The sequence below is a fragment of the Scyliorhinus canicula genome, chromosome 19, assembly GCF_902713615.1.
Source record: "Scyliorhinus canicula chromosome 19, sScyCan1.1, whole genome shotgun sequence".
Lineage (NCBI taxonomy): Eukaryota > Metazoa > Chordata > Chondrichthyes > Carcharhiniformes > Scyliorhinidae > Scyliorhinus > Scyliorhinus canicula.
Genome location: NC_052164.1, coordinates 71066354 through 71078582, shown reverse-complemented (window position 1 = coordinate 71078582; position 12229 = coordinate 71066354).

Genomic DNA, 12229 nt, shown 5'->3' with positions numbered 1-12229 from the left:
AAGCCAGTATCTGTTAAATCGAAGGCTAGCAACCAAGCATAAGTTTTTTTTTATAAATTTAGGGTACCTAATTCATTTTTTTCAATTAAGGGGCAATTTAGCGTGGCCAATCCACCTACCCTGCACATCTTTGGGTTGTGGGGGCGAAACCCACGCAAACACGGGGAGAATGTGCAAACTCCACACGGACAGTGACCCAGAGCCGGGATCGAACCTGGGACCTCAGCGCCGTGAGGCTACAGGGCTAACCCACTGAGCCACTGTGCTGCCCAACCAAGCATAAGTTGTAGGTTAGAACACAAAGAGGTTTATTATTACTTACAGTCAACTCACCACCATTCCCCTGAGGGTCTACTTCTCCAACCTGCACCCAGGTCGGAGTTTTTAATACTAGAGGGGCTACACCTGTCAAGAGAAAGCCCCGCCCCTTTACCAGGAAAGGTCATATTCTCCAGAGGGCACGGGAAACCTAATCGTTCCTATCCTGTGACCTGTGCTGAGGTTATAACAGTGGCCATGGTGCTTTCTCTCTCTGCCTCTCAGAGAGGAATGGCGCTCTCTCTTTCTCCCGTTCCTACACATGCACCAGCCCCTTACAGGAGCACAGGGATCATGGTGGTAGGGTGGGCCAAGAGGCTGTGAAGAACAGCAGTGCCAGTAGTAACAGTACCTGCTCTGTCCCCCACCCAGGGCAGCAGGACCCACAAAGGAACCGTGTCTTGGCATCTTCACAGCCATCCAGCATTCATCCTTGGTGGTAAAACGTCCAAATCTTGCAGAACTGGGTGGGGAGTGAGTCTGTAAGAATTGAGTCTGTGTGAGTGCATGAGTGAGTGAGCTCGTGTGAGTGAGTCTGTGTGAGGGAGTGAGTCTGCGTGAGAGTGAGTCTGTATCAGAGCGAGTGCATGAGGGAGTAAATCTGCATGAGGGAGTGAGTCTGTGTGAGGGAGTGGGTATGGGTGAGAGAGTCAATCTGTGTGAATGAGTTGGTGTGAGGAAATTAGTCTGGGAGTGAGTGAGCGAGCTTCTGTGAGCAAGTTTGCATGAAGGAGTGACTCTCTTTGAGGGAGTGAGCCTTCGTGAGTGTGTGAGTCTGCATCAGGGAGTGAGTGAGCTTGTGTGAGTGAGTCCATGTGAGGGAGTGAGCCTGCACGAGGGAGTAAGTTTCTGTGAGGGAGTGAGTCTGCGTGAGGGCGTGAATTTACATCAGCGAGTGAGTTTGGTGAAGGAGTGAGTGCGTGTGTGAGAGTGTGTGAGGGAGTGGGTTTGTGTGAGAGTGAATCTGTGAATGAGTGTGTGGTAATCACCACTGTTGTATATATTAGGAGATGTGTGGTAAGACCCTGTACTACAGGTACGGGGGTAGTCCTTGCCTGCTGGCTCCGCCCAGTAGGCAGAGTATAAATATGTGTGCTCCCCATACAACAGCCATTTCACCAGCTGTTGTAGGAGGCCACACATCTTTGTGTAATAAAGCCTTACTTGTATTCAACTCTCGTCTTTGTGCAATTGATCATGCATCAATTTATTACACTAAGATTTTCAGAAGATGGACCTCTGCATCAAGCCAGATCGCCTGCAGCTGGATCCGCAATCAAGCGATGCCAAAAAGGACTTTCAACCTTGGCTAGCTTGTTTCAAAGCTTACATCAGGTCTGCACCAGACCCAATCCCATAAACTCAGAATATCCAGATAATCTACTTGCGGCTGAGCTCCAACGTATTTCCTCTTATCCAGGATGCCGCCCTACGATGCAGCCATGGCGCTACTGAAAGAGAATTACGCCCAGCGGACGAACACGCTCTTCGCCAGACACGTACTTTCTACTTGTCGTCAACTCCCTGGTGAGACCGTAGAAGATTTCTGGCGTGCCTTAATTCCCCTGGTCAGAGACTGTGACTGTCAGGCCGTCACAGCCACAGAACATTCGAATCTCCACATGCGGGATGCTTTCGTTACGGGGATAGGGTCAGACCTCATACGCCACACTCGACCTCGCAGAAACCAAAACGCTGGCGCTATCGATGATGGTCGCCTTGTGCAATATTCAGGCCTACACATCCAGCCGCGCGGCCCACCCCTCCTACGCATCATGGACTCCACAGTCAGCCGCCCCACCGGGGACCCCACTCAGCCAACCCTACGCCTGTGCCACGCGCCAGCCAGCCAACCCCGGGGGCCCCCGATGTTACTTCTGCAGGCAACAGAAACACCCCCGCCAACGCTGCCTGACCCGCAGCGCTCTTTGCAAAGCCTGCGACAAAAAGGGGTACTTTGCTGCAGTGTGCCAGCCCCGCGCAGTAGCCGCTATTGCCCCGACTCCCCTCGCGTACGGACAGTGGGCGCCGCCATCTTCCCCTCCTCAGACCATGTGCGACCAGTGGGCGCCGCCATCTCCCCCTCCTTGGACCACGTGCGGCTCATTGGCGGCGCTATCTTTGTCAACCCCCGATATGGGCGGCCCGTGGAACCGCCATCTTGTCCAGTCCAAGATCATCAGGTGCCGCCATCTTGTCTCCCCACGGCACATGGGCGCCACCATCGTTCCAGGACCCGTGCATCCCATCGTTCAACACCAGCGACGACCAGCCGCGACTTGTCGCGGTCACGATTGACCAATCTTGCCCGCACAATCTAGCCATCGCCTCGACAAGCGTGCAGATCGATGGGCACGAGACCTCTTGTCTGCTGGACTCCAGGAGCACTGAAAGCTTCATCCATCCAGATACGGTAAGGCGCTGCTCCCTCACGGTACACCCCGCCAATCAGAGAATCTGCCTGGCCTCCGGGTCCCACTCCTTGGCGATCCGGGGCTACTGTATAGCCACGCTCACAGTCCAAGGCGTAGAATTCAGCGGTTTCCTCCTCTACATCCTCCCCAACCTCTGCGCTGCCCTGCTACTCGGCCTGGACTTCCAGTGTAACCTCCAGAGACTATCACTGAAATTCGGCGGGCCCCTACCACTCTTTACTGTGTATGACCTAGCGACCCTAAAGGTCGACCCACCTTCCCTATTTGCAAACTTAGCTCTGGATTGTAAACCCGTTGCCACCAGGAGCAGATGGTACAGCGCCCAGAAGAGGACCTTCATCAGGTCCGAAGTCCAGCGACTGCTTCGGGAAGGCATAATTGAGGCCAGCAACACCCCCTGGAGAGCCCAAGTGGTGGTGGTGAAATCTGGGGAGAAACACAGGATGGTTGTGGACTACAGCCAGACCATCAATCGGTACATGCAGCTCGATGCGTACCCCCTCCCACGCATATCTGATATGGTCAGTCAAATTTCACAGTACCGGGTTTTCTCAACTGTGGACCTGAAATCCGCCGACCACCAGCTCCCCATTCGTAAGGCCAACCGCCCATATACTGCCTTCGAGGCAGATGGCCGGCTCTACCACTTTCTCAGGGTTCCGTTCGGCGTCACCAATGGGGTCTCGGTCTTCCAAAGGGAGATGGACCAAATGGTCGACTGGTACGGGCTGCGGGCCACTTTCCAGTACCTGGATAATGTCACCATCTGTGGCCAAGATCAGCAGGACCACGATGCCAACCTTGCCAAATTTCTCCACACTGCCTCTCTCCTAAACCTCACATATAACGAGGAGAAATGCGTATTTAGCACGAACCGCTTAGCCATCCTCGGCTATGTGGTCCAGAACGGAGTCCTGGGGCCCAATCCTGACCGCATGCGCCCCTTCATGGAGCTCCCCCTTCCCCACTGCCCCAAGGCCCTCAAGCGCTGGGTTCTTTTCTTAATACACCCAGTGGGTCCCAAACTATGCGGACAAGGCCCGCCCACTCATCTAGTCCACCCTTTTTCCCCTGGTGGCCGAGGCTCAACAGGCCATCAACCGTATTAGAGCCGATGTTCACAGACTCGCTAGCTAGGGGCACACTGCCACCCACGTTAGCACAGGCCTCAATTCCGCTGATACCTAAGAAAGACAAAGACCCAACGGAATGTGGGTCATATAGACCCATATCTCTGCTGAACGCAGACGCCAAAATACTGGCCAAAATCCTAGCCAAAAGGCTAGAAGACTGTGTACCTCAGGTGGTCACAGAGGACCAGACGGGCTTCGTCAAAGGTAGACAGCTTACCGCGAACATCAGGCGCCTGCTGAACGTGATAATGACCCCCTCCGGGGAGAGAACACAAGAGGTGATCGTCTCCCTGGACGCAGAAAAGGCCTTCGACAGAGTCGAATGGAAATACCTCATAGAGGTACTGGAGCGGTTCGGGCTTGGAACAGGGTTCACCGCTTGGGTAAAGCTCCTATACAACGCTCCCATGGCGAGTGTACGGACCAACAATACCAACTCCCAATACTTCCAGCTGCACAGGGGCACCAGACAAGGATGCCCACTGTCCCCGCTGCTGTTCGCACTAGCAATCGAACCGCTAGCAATCGCGCTCAGGGCAGCAAAAAATTGGAGGGGGATCCGAAGGGGAGGTAGAGAGCACAGAGTCTCACTCTATGCGGATGATCTGCTCCTCTATATCTCGGACCCACAAAGCAGCATGGACGGAATCATAGCGCTCCTGAAAGAGTTTGGAGCCTTCTCGGGCTACAAACTCAACATGAGCAAAAGTGAGATCTTCCCAGTACACCCGCAAGGGGGGGGGGGGGGGGGGGGGGGGGGGGGGGGGGGGGGGGGGGGCAGCGCTAAAGGGCCTGCCGTTCAAACAAGCCCGAAATAAATTCCGCTACCTGGGGATCCAAATAGCCCATGACTGGAAAGGGGTCCACAAATGGAACCTCACCAGCCTGACGGAGGAAGTTAAAAAGGACCTGCAAAGATGGAACACACTCCCGCTCTCCCTCGCGGGGAGAGTCCAGACGATCAAAATGAACGTACTGCCCAGGTTCCTTTTCCTGTTTAGATCCATTCCGATCTACATCCCCAAGGCCTTTTTCAAAGCGCTGGACAAACATATCATGGCGTTCGTATGGGGGGGGTAAAAATGCTAGGATCCCAAAGAAGGTCATACAAAAAACAAAATCCAGGGGGGGGCTAGCCCTCCCGAATCTACAATTCTACCACTGGGCGGCAACAGCCGAGCGAGTAAGGGGATGGATCCAGGAGCCAGAAGCCGAGTGGGTGCGTGCGGAGGAGGCCTCCTGCATGGGAACCTCCCTCCGGGCCCTCGCCACGGCAGCACTCCCATCCCCACCCAAAAAACACTCCACCAGCCCAGTGGTGACAGCCACCCTCCAATCCTGGAACCAACTGCGGCAGCAATTTGGCCTGTACAAAATGTCGGACAAGGCTCCCATCTGCAACAACCATAGGTTCAAACCAGCACTGACCGACGCCACCTTCAAAAGGTGGAGGCAGGACGGGGGGACACTGACAGTCAGGGACCTATACACGGACGACAGGATCGCAACACTGGACGAACTGACAGAGAGATTTCAGCTAGCTGGGGGGAACGAGCTACGGTACCTGCAGCTCAAAAACTTCCTACGAAAGGAGACAAGGACGTACCCACAACCGCCACGACAGACACTATTGGAAGACCTACTGGACGCAAGTATCCTAGACAAAGGGAACTGTAGTGACATGTATGACCGACTGGTAGACAGGGACGACACCATACTGGACGCAACAAGAAGGAAATGGGAGGACGACCTGGGGATGGAGATAGGGTGGGGACTCTGGAGCGAAGCACTGCATAGGGTCAACTCCACCTCCACGTGCGCAAGGCTCAGCCTGACGCAACTAAAAGTGGTACATAGAGCCCACTTAACGAGAAACCGTATGAGTAGGTTCTTCCCGGAGGTGGAGGACAAATGTGAGCGGTGCCAGAGAGGCCCGGCCAACCACGCCCACATGTTCTGGTCTTGCCCCAGACTTGTGGAGTACTGGACAGCCTTCTTCGAGGCTATGTCCAAAGTGGTGGGGGTGAGGGTGGAGCCATGCCCGATAGTGGCGGTCTTCGGGGTTTCAGACCAGCCAGATCTATTCCTGGGGAGGAGGGCGGACGCCCTTGCCTTTGCCTCCCTGATTGCCCGCCGTAGAATCCTGTTTGGCTGGCGGTCAGCAGCACCACCCAGAGCTGCAGACTGGCTGTCCGACCTCTCGGAATCTCTCCAAATGGAGAAAATCAAATTCGCCATCCGAGGGTCGGACGACGGCTTCCACAGAACGTGGGAGCCATTCATGCAACTGTTCCGGGACCTGTTTGTGGCCAACGTACATGAGGAAGAATAGTCGGGTGGCCAAGAACCAGGGGAAAATGGGCGGGAATCGGGGGAAGGTAGCCGGGGGGAGGGGGGGGGGGGGGGGGGGGGGGGGGGGGGCTACGGGCTCGGTACGGGGGTTTGATGGCAAGCCAAGGCCCAAAACCAAACTATAAATAAATGCCTATAAACAGGTGCCTCGGCCATATTGGGGAATGTAAAATATGTAAACTGGCTAAAGGGGGTGGCCACAATTATTGTTATGAAGATGCTTACCTGTAAATATTCATGTAAAAAAAATTTTTGTGTTTTCCTTTGTTTTTTTTTTGTTTTTTTGTTTTTTCTCTCTCTCTAATAACTTGTAATTTGTCATATATAAAATATGAAAACTCAATAAAAAAACATTTATAAAAAAAAAACCGTATTAGAGCCGACATCACCAAGGCCGCGATGCACGCAGTTGATGAGACGTTGCCCTTTCAAGTGGAGTGCAATGCATCAGACATCGCTCTAGCCGCCACGCTCAATCAGGCAGGCAGGCCCATGGCATTCTTTTCCCGCACCCTTCATGCCTCCGAAATATGGCACTCCTCCGTCGGAAAAGGGGCCCAAGCCATCGTTGAAGCTGTGCGGCATTGGAGGCATGACCTGGCCGGCAAGAGAGTCACTCTACTCACTGACCAACGGTCGGTAGCCTTTATGTTTAACAACACACAAGGGGGCAAGATCAAGAACGATAAAATCTTGTGGTGGAGGATCGAGCTCTCCACCTACAACTACGAAATTTTGTATTGCCCCGGTAAGCCCAACGAGCCCCCTGATGCCCTATCCCGAGGTACATGTGCCAGTAGACCGACTCCGGACCCTGAACGACAATCTTTGTCACCCGGAGTCACACGGTTGTACCACTTCATCAAGGCCCGCAATCTTCCCTACTCCGTCAAGGAAGTCAGGACAATCACTAGGGACTGCCAGGTCTGTGCGGAGTGCAAACCGCACTTCTACCAGCCAGATGCTGCACGCCCTGTGAAGGCCTCCCGCCCCTTTGAACGCCTCAGCGTGGACTTCAAAGGCCCCCTCCCCTCCACCGATCATAACACGTATTTCCTCAGTGTGGTCGATGAGTACTCCAGATTCCTCTTCGCCATCCCGTGCTCTGACATGACATCTGCCACCATCATCAAAGCCTTCAACACAATCTTCGCTCTATTCAGCTTCCCGGCGTACATCCACAGTGACAGGGGATCCTCGTTCATGAGTGATGAACTGCGTCAGTTCCTGCTCAGCAGGGGTATCGCCTCCAGCAGGACGACCAGCAATAACCCCCGGGTAAACGGGCAGGTAGAGCGGGAGAATGGGACGGTCTGGAGGGCCGTCCAGCTGACCCTACAGTCCAGAAATCTCCCGGCCTCCCGCTGGCAGGATGTCCTCCCCAATGCACTGCGACTGACGGCACACCCCATGAACGTCTCTTTGCCTTCCCGAGGAAGTCCATATCCGGGGTGTCGCTCCCGACTTGGCTCGCAGCTCCAGGACTCGTACTCCTCCGCAGCATGTACGACTCCACAAGGCGGACCCGTTGGTTGAAAGGGTGCAGTTACTCCACGCTAACCCCCAGCATGCCTACATAGCGTAGCCCGACGGCCACCAGGATACTGTCTCCCCCAGGGACCTGGCAGCAGCAGGTTCCACACACACACACCCACACACCCCTCACGCACCCAGCAGCACCCCCCCCCCCCCCCATCTGTCCTTCCCCTGCCCATGTGCGAGGATGAAGAGAATTTCGGCACGCTCCAGGAGTCACCGAGGATCAGACCACCACCGGAATCGCCGCCACCACTGCGTCGCTCCCAACGTCACATCAAGGCCCTGGACCGGCTAAACCTGTAATTGGTTCGGGACTGTTAAAGCACCTTGTACTGGACTTAAAAATTTTTTTTTTGCTTCTGTATATTAAACTTGTTCTGTATATAGTTCTCCGCCACCCCCGCCGGACTCAATTTTAACAGGGGGTGAATGTGGTAATCACCACTGGTGTATATATTAGGAGATGTGTGGTAAGACCCTGTACTACAGGTATGGGGGTAGTCCCTGCCTGCTGGCTCCGCCCAGTTGGCGGAGTATAAATATGTGTGCTCCCCGTACAGCAGCCATTTCTCCAGCTGCTGTAGGAGGCCACACATCTTAGTGTATTAAAACCTCAGTTGTATTCAACTCTCGTTTTTGTGCAATTGATCGTGCATCAGAGTGTGAGGAAGTCAGTCTGCATGATGGAGCCTATGAGGGAGTGATTCTGCCTGAGGAGCGAGTGTGGGAGGGAGTGAGTCTGCATCAAGGAGTGAGTCAGCAGGCTTGTGTGAGTAACTGCATGAGGGAGCGATTCTGTGTAAGGGAATGAGCCTGCGTGAAGGAGTGAGTTTACGTCAGGGAGTGAGTGAGCGAGCTTGTGTGAGGGAGTCTGCATGATGGAGTGAGTCTGTGTGAGGGAGTGAGTCATTGAGTCCTACAGCACAGGAAAAAAAGTTTTTTTCTCACATCCTCTCTAAACCTCCTGCCCCTTACCTTAAATCTATGCCCCCTGGTCATTCATCCCTCCACCCAAGGGAAAGGTATCTTCCTGCCTACTCTGCCAACACCCATCATAATTTTATACATTTCAATCACGTCAAACCTCAATCTCCTCTGCTCCACGGAAAACAACCAAAGTCTGTGTGAGGGAGTGAGTAAATGAAAGTCTGTTTGATTGAGTGCCAGTATAAGAGAGAAAAGAGGCGCTGGACAAAGTTCGCAGCTGCCACACAGGTTCACAAAAGTTGAGAGGATACGCGACCGCCTCAGGAAGTCTGCCCATTGGGGGCGGAGCATCGGGCGAAGGTCTCAGGTGACATCCTGAGGCCATCCCAACAGCGTGTGGCGTACACCTTGACTATGCCCTTTTTTAGGGGGCGGAGCATCCAAAAAACGCCGCTGCCCCTTATTTCGGCATAAATACGGATTCGCCGGCCGATTGCCAAACCTGATTTCGGTGTCGGCAATTGGTGAATCCCACCCCTTACCTTTCCAAAATGTGCTCATTGCTTCCCTGATTGTGGAAAAAAATTGAAATGTGTAGCTCGTGTGAAAGGTTTGGACAACCTGGTTAAAAACCATTGGAACTTTCTTCTTGATACTATCTGCATTGCTTGGCTGCATCACTATTCTAAGTGATTTCCTGGTACAGTTAATTTTTTTAACGATTGCACCATATTTCTTTAATCTAGGTTAAGAGCCTAATGATTAATAATGGCTTCTCAAGGTCATTACTCTGATCTTCCGTAGAGTCCAGGGCATGGGGAGTTGAATCATGGTTACATAAAGTTTGGGGCTGGGTTTTAATTGATCTCAGGCTCTCATTAATGTCTGTAAATTAATCAATTAAATTAAATGTAATATTAATGGGGAGCCACGTGACGTGAGCATGGGAGTGCCTGCGTTTTCGCAAGATGGGGCCCGGCTCGTCGTTTAATCCTTTATTTTATCCTAATGCACATTCCATAAGTATCTTATTTTTAGGATATTTGCACTCTGTCCCTGGATGGTCAGAGTTTGGTGATGAGGAGCCGAGTTAAATCAGACAGAATCCTTGTTTGATTGAGGAGGCCGGATGTGGGTGAGGTGGGGCCCAGCTTCCAGCGGCGGTTTTTCTGCTGAACGGGCCCACGCCTCGGCAGTGCTGCCGGCATCGGGATGATGGCTGCCATTGCAAAAGATGTTTTGGATGATGATCTTGGTGCAGGTCTTTTGGTGCTCATTTTGATGAACTGCAAAGTATCCTTGAGAAGATGGTGGAAGCGCAGAGTGAATTCGGATATTTGAGAGAGCAATTTCCCTAATGAGGGTCTGACAGCATCTGTTGAGAGAGAAGGGAGCTACGTTTCAAGTCTGGATAACAAAGAGCTTTGACAAAGAGTCATCCGGATTCAAAATGTTAGCTCCGCTCTCTCTCCCCAGATGCTGTCAGAACAGCTGAGATGTCCAGTATTTTCTATTTTGTTTTCAGATTCCAGCATCTGCATCTGCAGTAATTTGCTTTAATCCTTCATGAGGGCCCACCTTCAGTCCTGGGAAATGCTGCTGCATCATATGTCGTCCATCCTGACTGGCTCTGGTAATGGGGTCTGGACAGGGAGTGTTTGTGACCCTGAGCTCCTTTGAGATGTAGGAAGTAAGTTCCCGACTGATATGTGATTTATGCACCTTGCTCCTTTTTTATGTGTTGTACTCTTTGCAATTATGAACAGGGTTCTCTTCTCCAATCCGGCTCCCGAACAATATGGCGGAGCCCTACAGGGGCCCGGCCCAGAGGAAAGAAGGCCCCCACGGAAACAGCCCGCCCGCAGGATCGGTAAGCCCCGATCGTGGTCCAGGCCACCGTGGGGGGGGGGGGGGGGGGGGGGGGGGGGGGAGGCCTGGGGTCGGATACCCCTGCCCACCCCCCGCCAGGACCTGAAAAATCTATCCTGAACTCTCGTGGTTATTGCGAGCAATCGCCTCGTGGGAAGGTGTGCACCATTCACCACATTTTCATGGCCTTACCCCATTTTCCATTGTTCTCTGGTGGTGCAGAAAGAGGCACCAAGTTGAGTGTAGTAATTACACTGAGCCAATTATATTGCTGTTCCTCTGCCTCCAACCCCCCCCCCCCCCCCCCCCCCACCAGATGTTGAGACTTTTTTTCTTGCTGAGCTGTACCATTCCTCTGATTCAGTTGTGTGATTTGTTAAAATAAAAAACCTCAAAAATACTTTGACAAAAACTAATATTAATAGAGCAGGACACCACAATGGAACTCACTGTTAAGATATCTCCCAAGGGGTTGGGTGACCTCTGCACTTTAAACACAGACAGATCAAGCTACTGAAAGATCCTGAATAGAATCATTAGGGGTCTTTCTCATGAATGGGCATGTCTAGATGGTACTCTTTTGTGGAATTCACACCCACCATTGTTCAAAGTTACCCCCAAAACAGATTCAATGGACTCCTCGACATAACAAAGGAAAGCTGACAAAACCAGTTACCCATCTACCTCATAATGTAGATCAATAAATCGTGACCATGAGACTGAAACTGGTTCTATGATACTGAAATCTTGTCATCCCAAAGTTAGCAGTGACCTGGGAGCGGTCCACAGAATAGCACTGACAAGACAGCAGCTGCAGAGCAAAGCTCTGCTCCCTTTGCTTTTTCAGAACAGGGAGGCTTAAAAGATGTTTTAAAAGCCTCCGAGCCAGATTCGAAAGTTCCATCTTCACCTGTAAAGAGATTGGTTCATGTGATACAACAGCCATGGATGCCTGACTTCATAAACTTGCCAAACAGTCTTCTCATCTTAACATCCAACGCTAGCCCTCTGAACGAATCAGAAATACAATTCAAGATTGGGAAAGCTTCCTTCAGTGGACTCTAAGATATGGAAATTGTTAACTATTATTTTGATTTAACACCTGTAGTAGTGCATTCTATTTTTTAAAATTGTTCCTCTGTTGAGTGTGTGGTGTGTGAATGATGTAACGTTTTGATCTTCCAGGGTGACTGAATAATAATCCTCTGTTTAAACCCACAAAAGGCTGTTGCTGATAAATTGACGACACATTTGAGTTTAGAAACACAAACACTTACCTTTTCAAAAACAAACCATGCTGAATGTGGACAGAAGGGAAAGGAATTTAGTGGCTTCAGTTTATCTCACTCCACTGTCCTTAACACACCCCATATGGGTTTTCTGCATGGTAAGATAGGTTAAACAGACACTCAATTACTTAAAATCCACCATCACAGGCAATTAAACGTATTAAATTTGGTCATTTGTGGACTAGCACCTGACAAAGTGGCCGTGCAAACCCCTCAATTGTTGTAAAATCCCAATTGGGTCACCCACATCCATCAGGCAGGGGAACCACCACATGGTCTCCTTCTGAGTCAGTACTGCACTGTGCAGTTAATTCTTAGTGCCTTCAAGTTAGCCAAGAATGCTGCACTGCTGGTATTACCCATGGTT